The sequence below is a fragment of the Ursus americanus genome, chromosome 16 (genome assembly GCF_024610735.1).
Source record: "Ursus americanus isolate L20-20 chromosome 16, mUrsAme1.1.p, whole genome shotgun sequence".
Classification (NCBI taxonomy): Eukaryota; Metazoa; Chordata; class Mammalia; order Carnivora; family Ursidae; genus Ursus; species Ursus americanus.
In genome coordinates this window covers 15,126,652-15,145,237 of record NC_142142.1, presented here as the reverse complement: position 1 = coordinate 15,145,237, position 18,586 = coordinate 15,126,652, and the positions used below count along the sequence as shown (strand labels likewise).

The 18,586-nt window shown below is 36.4% G+C and overlaps 1 long non-coding RNA gene across 2 annotated transcripts in view; it reads left to right on the top strand.

Moving 5' to 3' along the window:
- Positions 1–18,586, top strand: part of LOC148108765 (uncharacterized) — a 1,465,056-nt gene that overhangs the window by 686,130 nt on the left and 760,340 nt on the right. For both annotated transcript variants that reach the window (XR_015726944.1, XR_015726943.1), the window contains exon 4: positions 18,128–18,208. This is a non-coding gene — a long non-coding RNA (uncharacterized LOC148108765). The remainder of the gene's footprint in view (positions 1–18,127; positions 18,209–18,586) is intronic.

The window sequence follows — 18,586 nt, the reverse complement described above, 5'->3', positions numbered from 1 at the left end:
CTAAAAATGCATACTTCTGTGGTCGGTTTTCCCTTAGAGTGCAAAACCAGCTCTTCATTGTGCTTATGCCATTTATAGTGTACCAAGATGCCAGAAATATGACTGACTATAGCAAGAATCTTTGTTTTATTTTTACTTCCATTTTATTGATGAGGAAAAAATGAGTCTCTGGAGATTGTGAAGTAATTAGCCAAGGTTGTCAGGATTTGAACTTAGGTTGATAGACACTAAGTTTCTTTCCCTTTCCATTATATTACTTGGTTTCACATCCTATGTTTTTAAGAGTCAGTTTTTCCTTCTTTCTTTTTTTTTTTTAAGAGAACTATTTCATGCAACTTGCATTTTTCTGATTCTTAATTCTTTTCTGTATTATTGTTTTATGCCAAGTGTTTCTTTAAACATTAAATAATGAAGTAGTACAATAGATTTAAAGTAATAATATTGAATTTTACTGGACTTTTTATTGTAATATAGTTGACATACCATGTTATATTAGTTTTAGACATAAAGTATTATATTAGATTCAGGAACACCACATAGTGAATCAACAATTCTATACATTATGCAGTGTTCACCACCATCAGTGTAGTTACCATCTGTCACCATACAACACTATTTCAGTATTATTGACTATATTCCCTATGCTGTACTTTTCATCCCAGGACTTAGTTATTTTATAACTGGAAGTTTGTTCCTCTTAATCCCCTTCACATATTTGCCTCATCCCCCAACCCCCTTGCCCTCTGGCAACCACTAGTTTGTTTTCTGTATGTATGAGTATGTTTCTGTTTTTCATTTATTTGTTTGTTCCATCTTTTTTTTTTAACATTCTACATTTAAATCATATGTCATTTGTCTTTCTCTGACTTACTTCACTTAGCATGATACCCTCTAGGTTTAACCATGTTGTCATAAATGGTTGTCATACAATTATCATATGGTTTCACTCATTTATGGAACATAAGGAATAGCACGGAGATTGGTAGGAGAAGGAAGGGAAGAATGAAAGGGGGGTAAACAGAAGGGGGAATGAAGCATGAGAAACTATGGACTCTGGGAAATAAACTGAGGGTTTCAGAGGGGAGGGAGTGGGGGATTGGGCTAAGCTGGTGATGGGTATTAAGGAGGGCACATATTCGTGGAGCACTGGGTGTTATATGCAAATAATGAATCATGGGACACTACATCAAAAACTAATGATGTACTATATGGTGACTAATATAACATAATTAAAAAATTTAAAAAAATTGTTATAAATGGCAAGATTTCATTCTTTTTTTTATGGCTGAGTAATATTTCGTGTGTGTGTGTGTGTGTGTGTGTGTGTGTTCTTTATCCATTCAGCTATCAGTGGGCACTTAGATTGCTTCCATAATGTGCTATTGTAAATGAAGCTACAATAAACATAGGACTGCATATAAATTTCAAATAAATATTTTTGTTTTCTTTCAGTAATTCTTAGCAGTAGAATTACTGGGTCATAGGGTAGTTTTATTTTTAATTTTTTGAGGAAACTTCATCTTGTGTTCCACAGTGGCTGCACCAATTTACATTACCACCAGTGCACAAGGATTCCCTTTTCTTCACATCCTCCCCAATACTTGTTATTTCTTGTCATTTTCCTGTTAGCCATTCTGACTGGTGTGAGGTGGTGTGTCATTGTGGTTTTGTTTCACATTTCCCTGATGATGAGTGATGTTGAGCATCCTTTCATGTGTCTGTTGGCCATCTGTGTATCTTCTTTGGGAAAAAAAAATGTTTGTTAAGGTCCTTTGCCCATGTTAATCAGATTATTATTATTTGGGGGGGATTGAGTTGTACGAGTTATTTATATATTTTGGATATTAACCTTTTGTTGGATATATTGTTTTAAAATTGAATTGAACAACATCGGGTACACATTTTAAAAGAAACAGATTTTCATTTTTAATGTGTCCATGGTAGTAGCTTTTTACTTTGTTCTCATGGTCAGATGTTTTTCTAAGCCTACATTCCTTGCATAAGTCCTGCTGTTATAGCTTTTATAGTATCAGGGTGGAGATAATTGTGCATATTTTGTATTGTTTTTTTAAAAGATTTTATTTATTTAGGGGTACCTAGGTGGCTCAGTCAGTTAAGCATCTGCTTTTGGCTCAGGTTTTATGATGCTTAACCAACTAAGTCATCCGGGTGCCCCTTGTATTCCATTTTTATCAGGGCTATCTATTGTCCCTTTATGATTATGATACTACAGACAAAGATAGAAAACGATATATTCAAGAAAGTTAAATTTTACTAAATGTGTGATATTTTTGGAAGTTACTTAATCTTTGGAAAGCTTTGGTTTCCTCTTTCATTAGATGGGGATAATAACCAAATATTATAGGGTTATAGTGAGGATTAAATGAACCAGTGATTTAGATGGATAGATACATAGGTAGATAGGTAGGTAAGTAGGTAGAATGAACATACTTAGTAAATGAAGTTTAAGTCTAAGGAAAATATAAGTGACCATTGAACAACATGAGGGTTGAGGGCACAGATTCCCTACGTAGTCCAGATTTTACATACAACTTTTGACTCCCTAAAACTTAACTACTAATACCGAAAACCTCAAGAGATCCCTTTTTATTGTGATACAGGATTTACTGGAGGTAGGAACTGCTCATGCAAAGATGATTAGTGTCATACTGTATTTTAAGCATATACTTGTAACACTTAAGCTCACCACAATAACAACAGGAGGTGGCTACAAAATTATTATAATGGTATGGTGTGTACTATAATTAATTTTATGCAGTTATGATTTAATATTGCATCTTTACATTTGTTTACATTTCTCTCGACTGTGAAAATGCCATGTACAGTCTGTATTTCCTGTGTATAAGTGTTGACAGATTTTACCTTTTTATAATAGATTTGTGTATATCTTATGGTAGTAAATGATAAAATAGACTAGTAGTAACACATATTATATGCATTCATGACATAACTTTTTCTATTTTTTAAAAATATTTCTAGATTATGTGGCTTGTCTGCAAGTTTTTTCAAATTATCACAAATCTCCAAAAATTTTTTCAATACATTTATTGAAAATATCTGCATATAAATGGACCCACACAGTTCAAACCCATGTTTTTCAAGGATCATTCATACAAGAGGTGCATTTAAATAAAGTTAACATTTATTTATTTTTTAATAATATTTTTTTATTATATTATGTTAGTCACCATACAGTACATCCCTAGTTTTTGATGTAAAATTCCATGATTCATTACTTGCATATAACACCCAGTGCACCATGCAATACGTGCCCTTCTTAATACCCATCACCAGCCTATCTCATTCCCCAACCCCCCACCCCCCTCCCCTCTGAAGCCCTCAGTTTGTTTCCCAGGGTCCATAGTCTTTCATGGTTCATTCCCCCTTCTATTTACCCTCCCCCCCTTTCTTCTTCCCTTCCTTCTCCTACCGATCTTCCTACTTCTTATGTTCCGTAAATGAGTGAAACCATATGATAATTGTCTTTCTCTGCTTGAGTTATTTCGCTTACCATTATCTCCTCCTTTTTATATGCAAGGCCTATTCCAAGTACTTTATATAATCTTATGTTAATATCCATTACATTATCAGACATGTATCTTGCTATTTCCGTTTTACTCATGATAAAACTGAGATTTAGATTAGATAGATGTTTTGCTGAAGGACCCACAAGTATCAGTGAATGGAAACAAGATTTAAATTCATGTCTTACTGACTTTAAAACCCATGATTGTAAGCCATACTTTATGCTGTATTTTTAAATTTACCTTTATTTGTTAAATGGGATGTGTATAACCTACTATTTGATGTATAGATGCTGGTTTATGGGGATAGCAAACATGGACTAAAGTGGTAAAATTAAGTATCAAAATGTCAGGAGCCTAGGAGAAGCTAAAAATTGAACATTCTAATCTTGACTGTTAGAATTAATCAGATGTCATAAAATAAAGTGCTAGGAACCACATTTTGCCCCTTTTGATACTTTCTCTAAATGGCTATTATGGGATACAGTTATAGTTTCAGTACAGGACTGAGCCAGGATGAGACTGGAAAAGATGTGGGAAGTTCTTCTGTCTATATAAGCATCATGTCAGGTTTAAGCATTTGTGGTATGTTTGATCATTCTTTTCCCTGAATATTTGGAGCATCACAAGATCAATGAAGTTCCCGGGTTTTGTAGCCAAATTAGTATCCATCTTTTCCTTCCTATCCCATGAATTATAGACATCACAGCTAGTTAGTGCCAAAAACTTATAAATCAGGGCTAGCCGGAAAGTTATGTTTCTCAATTTTGGGGTATTACATGATGGTTTGTAGAATTGAAACGATGTGGTAGAAAGAAAGATGGCCTTAATCTCCCTGCTTTGTCACATAGTAGCTTTGTGATTACAGACAAACTACTTTTCTCTGTGTCTCACCTTCTGTGAGATTTAAGGTCAGAAAGTCCCCACATTCAAATCTTGTCCCCATTCCTTAATAGCTTTTTGACCTTGTCAAGACCTTTTATTTGCTCTAAATCTCAGTTATGTATTTATAACTTTATAACTAGAAATTTCCTATGAACACTTCTTCATAGGGTTATGAGGATCAAGCTAGGATAATATATATATAAAGCATTTGGGTATGTGCATTGAACATAACAAGCATTTAATAAATTTTAGCATTACTGAACATATATATATCACATTTTTCCTATGACTTGTATTTTGTTCCCTCTGTGTTAGGCCTGGATGTAAGATTTATATACAGTCATACCTCAGAGATACTGCTGTTTCAGTTCCAGATCACTACAATAAAGTGAATATTGCAGTAAAGCAGGTGAAATAAATGTTTTGTTTTCACAGTACATATAAAAGTTATGTTCGGGGCGCCTGGGTGGCTCAGTCGTTAAGCGTCTGCCTTCGGCTCAGGGCATGATCCCGGCGTTATGGGATCGAGCCCCACGTCAGGATCCTCCGCTATGAGCCTGCTTCTTCCTCTCCCACTCCCCCTGCTTGTGTTCCCTCTCTCGCTGGCTGTCTCTCTCTCTCTGTCAAATAAATAAATAAAACCTTTAAAAAAACAAAATAAAAGTTATGTTCACACTATACCATAGTCTATTATTGTGCAATAGCATTGTGTCTACAAAATCAACATACATACCTTAATTTAAAAATACTTTGTTACTAAAAAATGCTAACCATCTTTGGAGCTTTTAGTCAGTCATAGTCTTTTTGCTTGTAGAGAGTCTTGCCTTGATATTGATGACTGCTGACTGGTCAGGTAGTTGCTGAAGGTTAGGGTGACATATTAACCACAGTAGATCTAGAGGCAATCCTCTCAAACCCTGCTGCTGTTTTATCAGCTAAGTTAATTAATACTCTAAATCTTTGTTATTTCAACAGTCTTCATGGCATCTTCAACAGGAGTAGATTCCATCTCAAGAAACCACTTTCAGGGTGCCTGGGTGGCTCAGTCAGTTAAGTGTCTGCCTTTAGCTCAGGTCATGGTCTCAGGGTCCTGGGATCGAGCCCTGTGTCTGGCTCCCTGCTCAGTGGGAAGCCTGCTTCTCCTTCTTCCTCTCCCCCTGCTTGTGCTCTCTCTTTCTCTCTGTCAAATAAATAAACACAATCTTTAAATTAAAAAAAAAAAAAAAACACTTTCTTTGCTCATCCTTAAAAAACAACTCCTCATCTGTTCAAGACTTATCCTAAGATTGTGGCAGTTCAGTCACGTCTTCAGGCTCCACTTGTAATTCCAGTTCTTCTGCCATTTCTACCACATGTACAGTTACTGCCCCCACTCAAGTCTTGAACCCCTCAAAGTCATCTCTGAGGGCTGGAATCAACTTCTTCCACACTCCTGTTCATGTTGATATTTTGACCTCTTCCCATGAATCCTGAACGCTATCATGATATCTTGAATGCTGAATCCTTTCCGGAAGGTTTCCAATTTATTTTGCCCAGATCCATCAAAGGAATCACTATCCGTGGCAGCTATAGCCTTATGAAGTATATTTCTTTTTTTTTTTTTAAAGATTTTATTTATTTATTCGACAGAGATAGAGACAGCCAGCGAGAGAGGGAACACAAGCAGGGGGAGTGGGAGAGGAAGAAGCGGGCTCATAGCAGAGGAGCCTGATGTGGGGCTCGATCCCATAACCGCGGGATCATGCCCTGAGCCGAAGGCAGACGCTTAACCGCTGTGCCACCCAGGCGCCCCTAAAGTATATTTCTTAAACATTAAGGCTTGAAATTCAGAATTATTCCTTGATTCATGGGCTACATTATGGATGTTATATTAGGAGGCATGAAAAAAAAAATCTCCTTATTGTACATCTCCATTAGAGCTCTTGGGTGACCAGATGCACTGTCAGTGAGCAGTAATATTTTGAAAAGAGTTTTGTTTGTTCGTTTATTTCGAGCAGTAGGTCTTAACAACGGCCTGAAAATATGTAGACAATTGTGTTGTAAACAGATGTGCTGTCATCCAGACCTTGTTGTCCCCTTCACAGAGCAGAGGCAGTGTAGATTTAGCTTAATTCTTCAGGGCCCTAGGGTTTTCCAACCAGTAAATGAGCATTGTCATCAGCTTCAGTCACCACCTGCATTAGTTCCTAACAAGAGAGTCAGGCTGTCCTTTGAAGCTTTGAAGCTACATATTCACTTCTCTTCTCTAGCTACAAAAGTTCTAGATGGCATCTTCTTCCAGTGTAAAGCAATTATATCTACACTGAAAATCTTTTGTTGAGTATAACCACCTTCATAAATTCTCTCAGCTAGATCTTCTGTATAACTTGATGTAGCTTCTCTATTAGCACTTGTTGCTTCAACCTTCACTCTCATGTTGTGGAGATGGCTTCTTTCCTTAAACCTCATGAACCAGCCTCTGCTAGCTTCAGACTTTTCTTCTGAAGCTTCCTCACCCTCTCTCAGCCTTCATAGAATTGTAGAGAGTTAGGACCTTGCTCTGGGGGATTAAGCTTTGGCTTAAGGTAATGTTGTGGCTGGTTTGATCTTCTATCCAGACCACTAAAATATTCTCTGTATCAGCAAAAAGGCTTTATCATTCATGTGTTCACTGGAGTAGCACTTTTAATTTTAATTTCCGTCAAATACTTTCCCTTTGCATTCACAACTTGGCTGTTTGGTGAAAAGGCCTAGCTTTTGGCTTATCTTGGCATTTACATGCCTTCCTCCCTAAGCTCAAGAATTTCTAGTTCTTGATTTAAAGTGAGAGACATGTGACTCTTCCTTTCACTTGAACACTTAGAGGTCATTGTAGGGTTATTAATTGGCTTAATTTCAAAATGTTGTGTCTCAGGGAATAAGAAGGCCCAAGAAGAGGGAGAGAAAAGCAGAGCAACTGGTTGGTGGGGCCAATCAGAACACACAACATTTACAATTAAGTTTGTTGGCATTTGTGGGCACTGTTTTTGGAGCCCCAACACAATTTTAATAGTAACATCAAAAATCAGCGATGGCAGATCATCATAACAAATACAATAATGATGAGAAAGTTTGAAATATCACAATAATCACCAAAATGTGACATTAGAGACACTAAGTGAACAAACATTGTTTTAAAAAAATGGTGCTGACAGATGTGCTCAATGCAGAGTTGCCATAAATTTTCACTTTGTAAAAAGAGGCAATGTCTGCAAAGCAGAGTAAAGCCAAGCACAATAAAATGAAGTATGTCTGTAATTGAAGACCATGGTAAGGATTAAATTAAATAATGCACATAGACTGATGAATAAGGACCTGGCATTTAGTAGATGTTCAAAAATATTAGAACAACGGGGCGCCTGGGTGGCTCAGTCGTTAAGCGTCTGCCTTCGGCTCAGGGCGTGGTCCCGGACTTTTCTGGGATTGAGCCCTGCATCGGGCTCCTCCTCTGGGAGCCTGCTTCTTCCTCTCCCACTCCCCCTGCTTGTGTTCCCTCTCTCGCTGTCTGTCTCTCTGGCAAATGGATAAATAAAATCTTAAAAAAAAAAATACAGTATTTCTAAAACAAACAAACAAACAAACAAAAAAAACCAAAAATATTAGAACATGAGATACAGTGATATGCAGTTAAGCCAAACATCCACACAGGCATAATGTGAATTAACAACGAGTGTAGAAAGAATTTTTGATTCATTCTTTCATTCATTCATTCTGTTCAACAATCTTTATTACTAGTTCCGTACCTGGCAGGGATCTTATATACCAAGGGGAAAGCAAAGTTTAATAAGACTGGGTTTCTTCCCTATAAATTGTCTTTATTCCGAGATCCAGGTGTCTGTTGATAAATTTCAGAGTCCATGAATTCTCTTAAAAAATATACAAAATTGAGTATTTTTATTTTCTAGGAAGTATATCTGTCCCTTTCATCAGCTGTTTTGCAGACACCCCTAGAGATACTCAATTTTAGAGATCCCTGATCCATAATTATAGCTTTGGCAGCAGTATTGATCCCCACTTGCCTAGACTTTGAATTTCAGGATAACTGGATTCAGTTTCTAGATTCCTTCCCCGGTTGTTCTGTGACTTAATTTAAACCTCAGTTTCCAGATGTATAAAACTGCGATGGTAGTACCTACCTCTCAGGCTTGTGTCAATAATACATATCAAAAAGAATCTCAGTATATGGCACTTCATAGGTATTCAAAAGTAGTGGTCCCTTTCACATTGGTTTCTGCCTCAGAGCAGAAGGATACCTTCCTCATCACAGATCGGTCGTAGCTTATTGACTCATTCTCAGTGGTCAGGATCCTCTGCTCCGAGAATAGTCACATATAAAAGTGATATAAAGGTCAAAACATAATTGATGATCATTAAAACAGAAAACCTTGGCTCATGCCCCTGGTCTCCATATCATAATTCATATATATCATGTCATACACCTTATATTGTACCTGCAGTTGCCGGTTACTTTATATGTAATTACTGTCACAGTTGTGTGGCATTGTGATTCAGATCTCTTCAGTCATTACATAAGGTGTGATAAGTGACACAAGCGCACATTTATCCTTCAGATGTTTCTCACAGTAAGGGGAGACTACAGAAATTCAAGTTATACAGCAGCACAGACTGAGAACCCCTTGTAGGAAGAAAAGGGGCTGCTGAGAGCCATAGAACTGTATACAAAGGCTGATAGGTAAAAATGAAGTGGTAGTGATATGATGGTGGAAGGGTATTTTATAGAATAATTAAATGTCCCTGCAAGAAAATAGAGTAATCATTTGGACAAATATTGAGTCATTATTATAATATAACAAAAATACATGTTAGAGTCTTCCTATTGCTATTTTAGATTATTCCAGCCATGCCACACATTTTACCTTTTTTCAGTGGAAATCTGTAACAGCCACCAGCACTTATGTCATAGAGCTAGTGACATGAAAACTCAGAGCATCAGCTCAACCTGTTGATCCAAAGTGCTCATGCAGAGCTCTATACCCGAGTTCTTTCTCTAGGTGACCAAAACCTGGCCTCTCAAGTACCAGAACCTGGCATAAAGTGGGAGTTTTTCGTGAATAGATTTCTTTATAAGCAAAGTATTTTGAAAAGAATTTGTGTTCTATACAGTTTGTATAGAATATTGATAATATTTTCCATGACAAGTGATATTCTCATTTATCACTGGAAAAACTACAAATCCCTTACCATTATACATGACAAATACACATAAATATATACATATATTTATATTAGGGACCTAATAAATATATGGAGACACAAGTTGAAGAAACATGTTGTGGGCTCTACCTTTAGTGAGCTTCTGCTCTGTTGAAGAAGTCATACTTTAAAACAGTTACAACTGAAGTGGTGGTAGGAGTGGTATATGTGGGATGGGAAATCCATGGTAATATGAGAACATGTAACAGGAACACCAAACACAGATTCAGAGACTCAGGAAAGACTTCTTAAAAGAGGTGACACCAGACTGACCTTAAGGAGGAGTAAGAGCTAACCAAATGAACAGCGGGGGTTGAAGCAAACACTAATCCTGACAGATGGAGGTTAGATGCAAAAGACCAGAGACAAGTGAGGCATGTGATATATTCTAGGAAGTGGAAGAACTTCAGTATGACTAGGGTATAAATCAGCAAGTAGACAGGACATTGTAAAGAGATTATGGTAGAAAAGGAAATAGAATAACTTTGAATGAGGAAAGACATGGAATTGTACACTTGGCTTCTCTCTGAAAACTTCTCAGAACTTTCAGATAAACACTCACTATTTCCTTACTCCCCATGGGTCCAAAGAACCATGGATTGATGTGCCTAGAGAAAAGCAGTAATTACTGCTTGTTGTTTGCATGGCAGGCATGGGATGGTTCATTTCTCACACAGCATCAAAGTGAAGTGATCTTCAAAGGCCTTTATATAGGAAGGTTAAAAGACAGACAAAAATTTTGAATGAAATTTTCATTCTAGTAGAGAAGAAGATCAACAAGTAGAGCAGTAGGTATATAATATAGTATTAGATATCAATAAAATATGAAAATTAATGCTTGGTGACTTAAATAAAATGGAAATGGTTTAAAATGGGCCCTTAGGATATCAGATATATAAAATATTCTGATTTCCTTTAAACCAGGGAGCTTTCTACACAGGATATTGGAGTCCTTTTAACTAGATCCAGTAAATCCTAGACCTTTACCTACTAATGTTATTTTTGTTTGTTTTACTGTCCACTATTCTAAAACAAGTTGTAGAATAGATCATATTCCACCTACCTGACACCATGCAGATTAGAAATTACTTGGACTCAGGAGATTGAGAATGAGATAGAAAACAAATAGCTCTTCTTTGTATCATTTGTACTATTGTAATAAAAAAAATTATATTTTGTTTTAAAAACTTTATATAATTAATGGAACAATAAAGTTAATGGAAAATGAAAATGAAAACTGTTTTTTAAAAACTTTTTTTTTCCTGAAGGCAAATAATGAAGGATAAGTCTGATCAAAATGAAACTCCACAATTCACCCATTTGTTGATTGAAAGTAGAGTTCTCCTTTCTCATTGATCTATACCTGTTTCCTCTGTTTTAAATGTTACTAAAAGATAATAATTTAGGGGCGCCTGGGTGTCTCAGTCAGTTAAACTTCTGCCTCCGGCTCAGGTCATGATCCCAGGGTCCTGGGATTGACCCACACATCAGGCTTCCTGCTGGGGTGGGGGGGAGCCTGCTTCTCCTCCCTCTGCCCCTTCACCCCTACTCGTGCTCTCTCTCTCTCACGTTTTCTGCCCTTTCTCAAATAAATAAATAAAATCTAAAAAGAAAGATAATAATTTAATTCATTTCTCAGTTTCCAAAGTAATTTACCATCTCTAGTATTGTTTCAAGGTTTAGGAGCATGCTTTCTTATCCCCATTGTATTTACATGTTAAAAATAAATGATAGAATTTTTGTTCATGATTCTTCACATTTGACTCTAGCTGCTATTGAATATGATGCATACATATATTGAGAAAGCTTTCTAATATAATTCAGTTATAGGAACTAAACACAGAGTATGTTGTCCCCTGACCATTTATTCTACCTTGAGTCTTAGAGAGTTTTTAATTTTATATTTATTCTTCAACAGTGTGTATAAAAGATGCACTAAAAGCTGCTGCTTTCTCTACAACATCATAGTCACAGTTAGTTAAATATTTAATGCCACGAGCACAAGGCAGGGCATGCAATGAACATGAACTTGACTATAAAACCACTGTAATAGGTTTAGATCCCTTGGGTTTCCAACGTGCTCTGTACTGATACAGCAAATGGGGGAACAGTCTCATCAAGATGCACGTTTAAACAGGAATCTGTCGTGCCATATCCGTTGACAAGATTAATTATAGATCTCTGAACCTGATGTGCTTCTTAATATCTTGAATCGCTTTCCTAGTATGCAGTTAAGGTGCAGTATTTGTTGTAACCTTGTGTAATTCTGGATAATTCTCTTTTCCAGAGTAATACTTTTCAATATATTTCAAGTCTTAATGACTTAACTGAGTGCCTGATAAAAGTTTCCGTTAGTGATTTGCCCTTAGTCCTTGCATTTGTTCATTGAAATTAAAAGAGTCCTTTTACAATAGTAGCAAAATTCTGAAAGAATGCAAGAGCTCTCTTAATGAGAAAATTCAGCTATTTTCTCTAGTATGTATGTCTTCAAATGAAAGGGTGAAACAGTAAATAAAACAGTAAATACAGTAAAAATTATTATAAGATACTTTGCTTTATGAATCACACAATCTGCCTTAAAAGATATGAAAAGTAAAAAGAAAGACCCCAAATTATTTTTTAAAGCTGAAATTATGGTGATAGTAGATCCCGTACACCATTTGTATTAAAAAATACTTAGGTTATATATCAAAGGAGTTTGAAAGCACAAGTTTATGGTGAAACAGATGTAGAACTGAATCAGGGTATCAGTGTTTACAAATTGGGTCAAGTTATTTAATGTTTTGATCTTTAGTTTTCTCATTTATAAAATGGAAAATGTAAACCAACTTTTTGGATTTGTTATAATGATTACATAGTTTGATACACAGAGGTGATTATCACAATGCTTGGGCCATCACAATCACTAAATGCCAGCTTAAAAATAAGCAGCTCTTTCCCTCCCGGCTGCCATAGTGAGAGGAGCTGCCGCCCTGTCCTCCCACCTGCAGTGGATGGATGAACATGCAGAACTGCTCGTTTCCTGATCAAGAGGAACAAGCAGACATACAGCACAGAACCCAATAACCTGAAGGCTTGTAACTTCTACCACGATGGGCTGATTCACTGCAAGACTGTGGGCATGGAGCTGGCAGTCTATGACAAATATGTAGTTGTGGTCATGAATTGGAGATATGGCCAGCAAACCCTGCCACCTCCTATGTGTGGTCCACCATCAGCAAGAATGCCCAGGCCACCCTCAGCAGCATCAGACACGTGATCTGCAAGAACAAGTACAGCCCCAGATCTGTGCATGGCTGCCATTTGCAGAACCAGCACCATCCTGTGCAACCAGAAGCTTGTGATGGGGAAGAGGTTGGGGCTGCCCCACCAAGAGCTCCTGAGAACCTGCCCCCCACCTCCAAAGCAATAAAGATGTTAACCACCTAAAAACAAAAATAAACATAATACTTCATGCAGTTTGAAATATTTGCCTAGGCTTTCTATTGAGCCCATCATCTTAAATGTGAATCCAAGAAGTAAGCTTCATAAAAATCTTTACAGTTGATCTTAATGAAGACTCAGATGTCTTTGTTTTATTGTGATGTATCCTCATAATGGATTCTTGAGATATTTATTAATATACTGCATTCAGTATTCTTAAACAGGAAACTAATATGCTCAACCACCTTTTACTTTTCTCCTATTTTCTTTAATATCTAGGAAAGTACTCTTAGTTGCAGGACATAGTAGGTCATTAGCTCTCTGTACCTCTGTGCTCCCATCTCCCCATGATATGGTTGAAGCTCTTTGCTCTCTTCAAGGGTGCACTGCCAAATAGTTTCCTTTCCTGCTACTGACTTGACCTACCTCCTTCATTCATGATTCCATTTTTCTTTCTTTCTTCTTTTTTAAATTATTATTATGTTAAGTTAGCCAACATATAATACATCATTAGTTTTTGATGTAGTGTTCAGTGATTCATTAGTTGCATATAACACCCAGTGCTCGTCACAACACATGCCCTCCTTAATACCCATCACCCAGTGACCCCATCCCCCAAACCCCCTCCTTTATGTAACCCTCAATGTTTTTCCTGGAGTCCAGAGTGTCTCATTGGTTTGTCGCCCTCTCTGATTTCTTCCCATTCCATTTTTCTTTTTAATCACACCCAGTACTCTGGTGATGATGATGCAAAATTCTCATCTCATTTTGGGGGTGGACTGGCCAGCCTCAAGTAAGGGATAATGCTAGGGAGGCAAAGCTAGTGGATCAGAATCAAGTCAATGAATGATGGATATGATACTTGTCTTATTTATTTATTATATTTCTTTAGGGTGGGAAAACACACCCTTAAAGGAACTGAATTAGACTAGACAGTAAGAAGGCTGTTTGTCATTTTCATCAAAATTTTTAACATCATCATTAACGACATCATCATCATCACTACCACCACTGCTACCATCATCATTATAATCCCATTTTCAAAAAAATAGGAAAGTGTATCAGTGTTACATTGAAACAGTCAAATAATAGGTTAAAACAAAACTTGGCTATTATCGTATAATCTTTATTCCACAAGTTATTGATTGACTATAGATTGCTTTTTACTGAGATATAGTTCACATAACATAAAATTCACTGTTATTTATTTATTTATTTATCTATTTATTTATTTATTTAAGAGAGAGAGAGAGAGAGAGAGAGATCATGAGAACATGAGCAGGGGGAGAGGCAGAGGGAGAGAATCCACAAACAGACTCCCCACTGAGTTGGGGCTTGATCCCATGACCCTGAGCCAAAACCAAGTCGGAGACTCAACTAACTGAGCCACCCAAGCGCCCCAAATTCACAGTTTTAAAGCGTGCAGTTTAGTGGTTTTCATCCTCCCTTCCATGGATGCCTTAGCAATAGCCTTTCTTGCTATTTGGCCTTGTCTTGAAAACTTGTGGATCTGATTCTTAGTCAAGATTTACTAATGTGAGTATGTTAGTTTCTTACCATTGCTAGAACAAATTATGGCAAATTTAACAGCTTAAAATAATGCAGATTTAGTATTTTGCAGTTTGGAGGTCCTTTTAAGCTATAATCAAAGTGTTAGCCTCACTGCATTGCTTTTGGAGACTTAATGGGGAACTCATTTCTTTGCCTTTTCCAATTTCCAGGGGCTGCCCACATGCTTTGCTCATGGCCCCTTCCTTCGTCTTCAAAGCCAGTAGCATAACATCTTCAAATCTCTCTCTCTCTTTTCCTCTTGCCTCCAATTTTCAGTTTTAAAGATCTTTGTGGTTACTTTGGGCTGACCCATATAATCCAGGATAATATCTCCATCTCAAGATCTTTCATCACATCTACAAAGTCCCCTTTGTTGTGTAAGGGAACATTCATAGGTTCTGGAAATTAGGATGTGGACATCTTTGAGGTAGGGAGTTGTCATTTAGCCTACTACACTGAGATTCATGTAAATATGATATATTGCATGAATAATATTGTTTTAGTGTATTTTTTAAATGTTTAATGAGGTTCTTTATCGCTACAAAATTGTCTTGAACACTACTCTTGGATTGCACAGCCTCTGAAATTTAAAAGCCCTTCTTCAAGAAGTATGCTAATTGCCAGAGAGCTTATACTCTCCTACACTGTGACAATCCCATCTTCAACAAATTCCTTTTAGTGATTTCCATAAAATATATCCATCACATTAGTTGGGAGTTTTGCTCGTTTTACTGAAAATTTGGAAGTTTGTGGGCATGATCATCAGTCTCATTTATTTCTTCCTTCTTTATTCACTCCTACTGTCCCTATTCCTCTTCTTATCATCCTGTCACTCCTTCAAATTTTTCTCTGTTTTGCAGAGCAGTTCATTTTTGAACAATTGCTGTTGTCAAAGTTGAAAAATGGCACCAAAGCCCATCAGAGCAAGGGCCTCCGTTAAAAAAGTTTGAATGTGTGTTGAAATGGCTGTGCCTATAGCTGGCTAAGTGATGCTGCTTCTAGTTATAAATATAATGCTATGACATATAAAGATTGTTATAATAGATGAAAGTTGATGCTAAGCATCTTTAGCTATTTGGACACATGTTTGGTATGCATGTCTGAATACTGTCCTACATACTAGTGTCCATCACTCATTAGGTTTGCTTAAGTACTCACTCTTTATCATTTTGTTAACTACAGATCCAATAAAGAACAAAACATAAGGTCTTGATTCCACTGGCTCACATTTTTATTGATCCATGTTAACCATTGTCCAGCCATATCTTTGGTTTGCTATTGCTCTTGGTGAATTGTCTTGTACCTACCCATAGGTAATGGTCAAGATGAATTGATAGCCATAGAAGACGTGGGCTTGACACTACTGTAAATGGTTTTCATTAACTTACTCCCAGTTACTATGGAAATAGCAGTATGAAAATAGGAGATTTTGGAAAGATAAAAATTGCTTTCTGAATAGGTTTCTTGAAGGCATACATCTACCACAATGAGATACAATTTTCAGTTCTTCTATGCATTCATAGTGTGTGTGTACCTCAAACAACTTTAAAATGGAAGGGACTATGTCTCTTTCTCTATGCCTGGCATATAGTAAGTGATAGAAATCAAAGTATTTGTTGGGTGATTAAGTATATACATATATGAATGCATTTAACAAAATAATCACAACTGCCATTTATGACCACTACCGTGTGCCAGCTTCTGTGCCAAACTTTGTATATGCATTCATTATTTTTATTCCTATTATACTTATAAGAAAAATAAAACTTAAGGGGGTTTAATAACTTGTCCACAGTTGTATATCTGTCTGTAACTTTGCTCTTAGCTATTAGCCTATATCATTCTCTAGTTATCATACTAAATCATATAATTTTCTCATGAACTGGTCGGCTCCCTTACAAGACTGTGAAATCCAAGAAAGTAGTGATTTTTACTGTATATCTGTGTATCATCAGTGCTAAATTCAGAGCCTAGCAAAGAAAATGTGTTCAATGACTGTTTCTGGGTTGAAATGATTGATCTTTGGAGATCCACCCTCAACATAAGGAATCAGTAGAGAGGACTTCAAGATCTGGAGAACTGTACTCAAATCATTGATGCAAGCTGAGCTATGTGCATTTGGTCACTCTCACCTCCTAGATTCTTTTTCTGGTAGATAGAGTTAGCTACCAAAGAAGTTTCAGGTTGAGGGTCAGCTACACCTACAATTTTGATATCAAGTTATAATAAAAAGAGGTTAAACCAAATTCTTATATACACATAAATTTATTAAATATAGACATCCATTGGCAATCAAGCATAAAACAATTTATAAACCTGTATTTTGATTTCAATAAAGTCATGTGCTTTTACTTGTTCTGACTACTACTGGTATGAAAGTTCACTTGAGATGGATGTGATTAGGGTTAACTCTTCTAGCTGTCATCAGGCAATTATATTCTCCTGCATTATAATTATAATTAAGTTCTGCTACATTTTAAGTTGAGTATGGATCTTTTTTTGGGGGGGGGTCAAGTTGTGGCCACTGTCCTTGAAGATATAGTTTACAAGCCTCACTCAGTTCTTATATCATGATTATGAAGGGAGAGGGGAGACTTACTAAAGCATATAAGCAAATCCACATATTTTAAATACCTCCAGTTTCATCAGTGAGAACCTACTTCTAATGGTCATCATGTTAATCAACAAGCCACTAATTTCATCAATGCAGATTTACTTTCGATGTTCATCAGGTTAATTAACAAAGCCTCAGGTGAAGTTGGAGATGTATAAAAGAAGCCCTTATAGTTGACTCCGGTCTTTTTGATAATGATGCCAAGTGAACACCATAGAATGTGGTTTTTAATTAGGGTAACTGAGATATCTAAAACTGATAACATTCACAACATCACACCATTAGTGGTAACTTACATATCTCTACACACATATGTATATGTGTATATGTGTATGTATACATGTATGTGAGTGTATATGTTGTGTGTATTTGTGTTTCTATAATCTCTACTCTAGAATTAGGGCTAAACATTTGTGACATAGGTGGTTCCTATAAGTTCTCCAGAAGAAGTATTCCACCTTCTGGGAAGCTGTTATTTTCATCCTATTCATGTTTTACTTTTAACTGCATTTTTGGTTCAAAACTTATTTGTAGAAACTTTGTATAAAATAATTTAGATTTATATATTTGATATACTAAAATTAGATCTTTTTCATGTGATATTTTCCCTTCCCAAATAATTCTTAAACTCATCCAGAGAAAGAATTTTTATTCTCATTTTTAATTGCTCGTCCACTCATATCACAAATATTTAGTGGCATTAAAGCTAGTTCTTTTCCATTCTCTCTTTTGCACTTCCATGCCCACAGTTAACTGGGCTTGATACCCAGTGCATACACTGTAAATGTTGAATTACTGAAAAACATCCTATCATGAGGCCATCATTACTGGTTTGCAGGTTTCTTTCCCTAATTTCAAAATGCCTTTTTCATTTTAGGTCACTCCAGGTAGCTGTCTTATCGCATCAATTCTCTGTCGATTCTCACTGCACGGGGTGAAGAAGAAATCACTGGATCAGGTATGGCTTCTAGTACCAAAAAGTAGCCACTCAAAATTAAATCCATATACTACACTTCAGAGCGAAACTTTAAAAATATTCTTACAATAGAACTTGAGGCAATTGATTTTGGAAATTACTAGAAGTAGGGACCATTTTTTCTGTACTACAAGATCTCTTTTGTGGAAAAGAAACTATTTATACAAGTACTTGTTAAAGCTTCTACATTGCAATTTACTCCACCTAATAATTACCCTATCAACACATATTCTGTCTAAATGTCTTTAGTCACAGTCCTTCTAATGTAATCTGGGTGTTCATTGTTCTTCTGTTTGATATGCACTGGAAGCTTGCAGCATCTTATTCTCATCAGTATTTGAATGCATTGTCTGTTGAAAT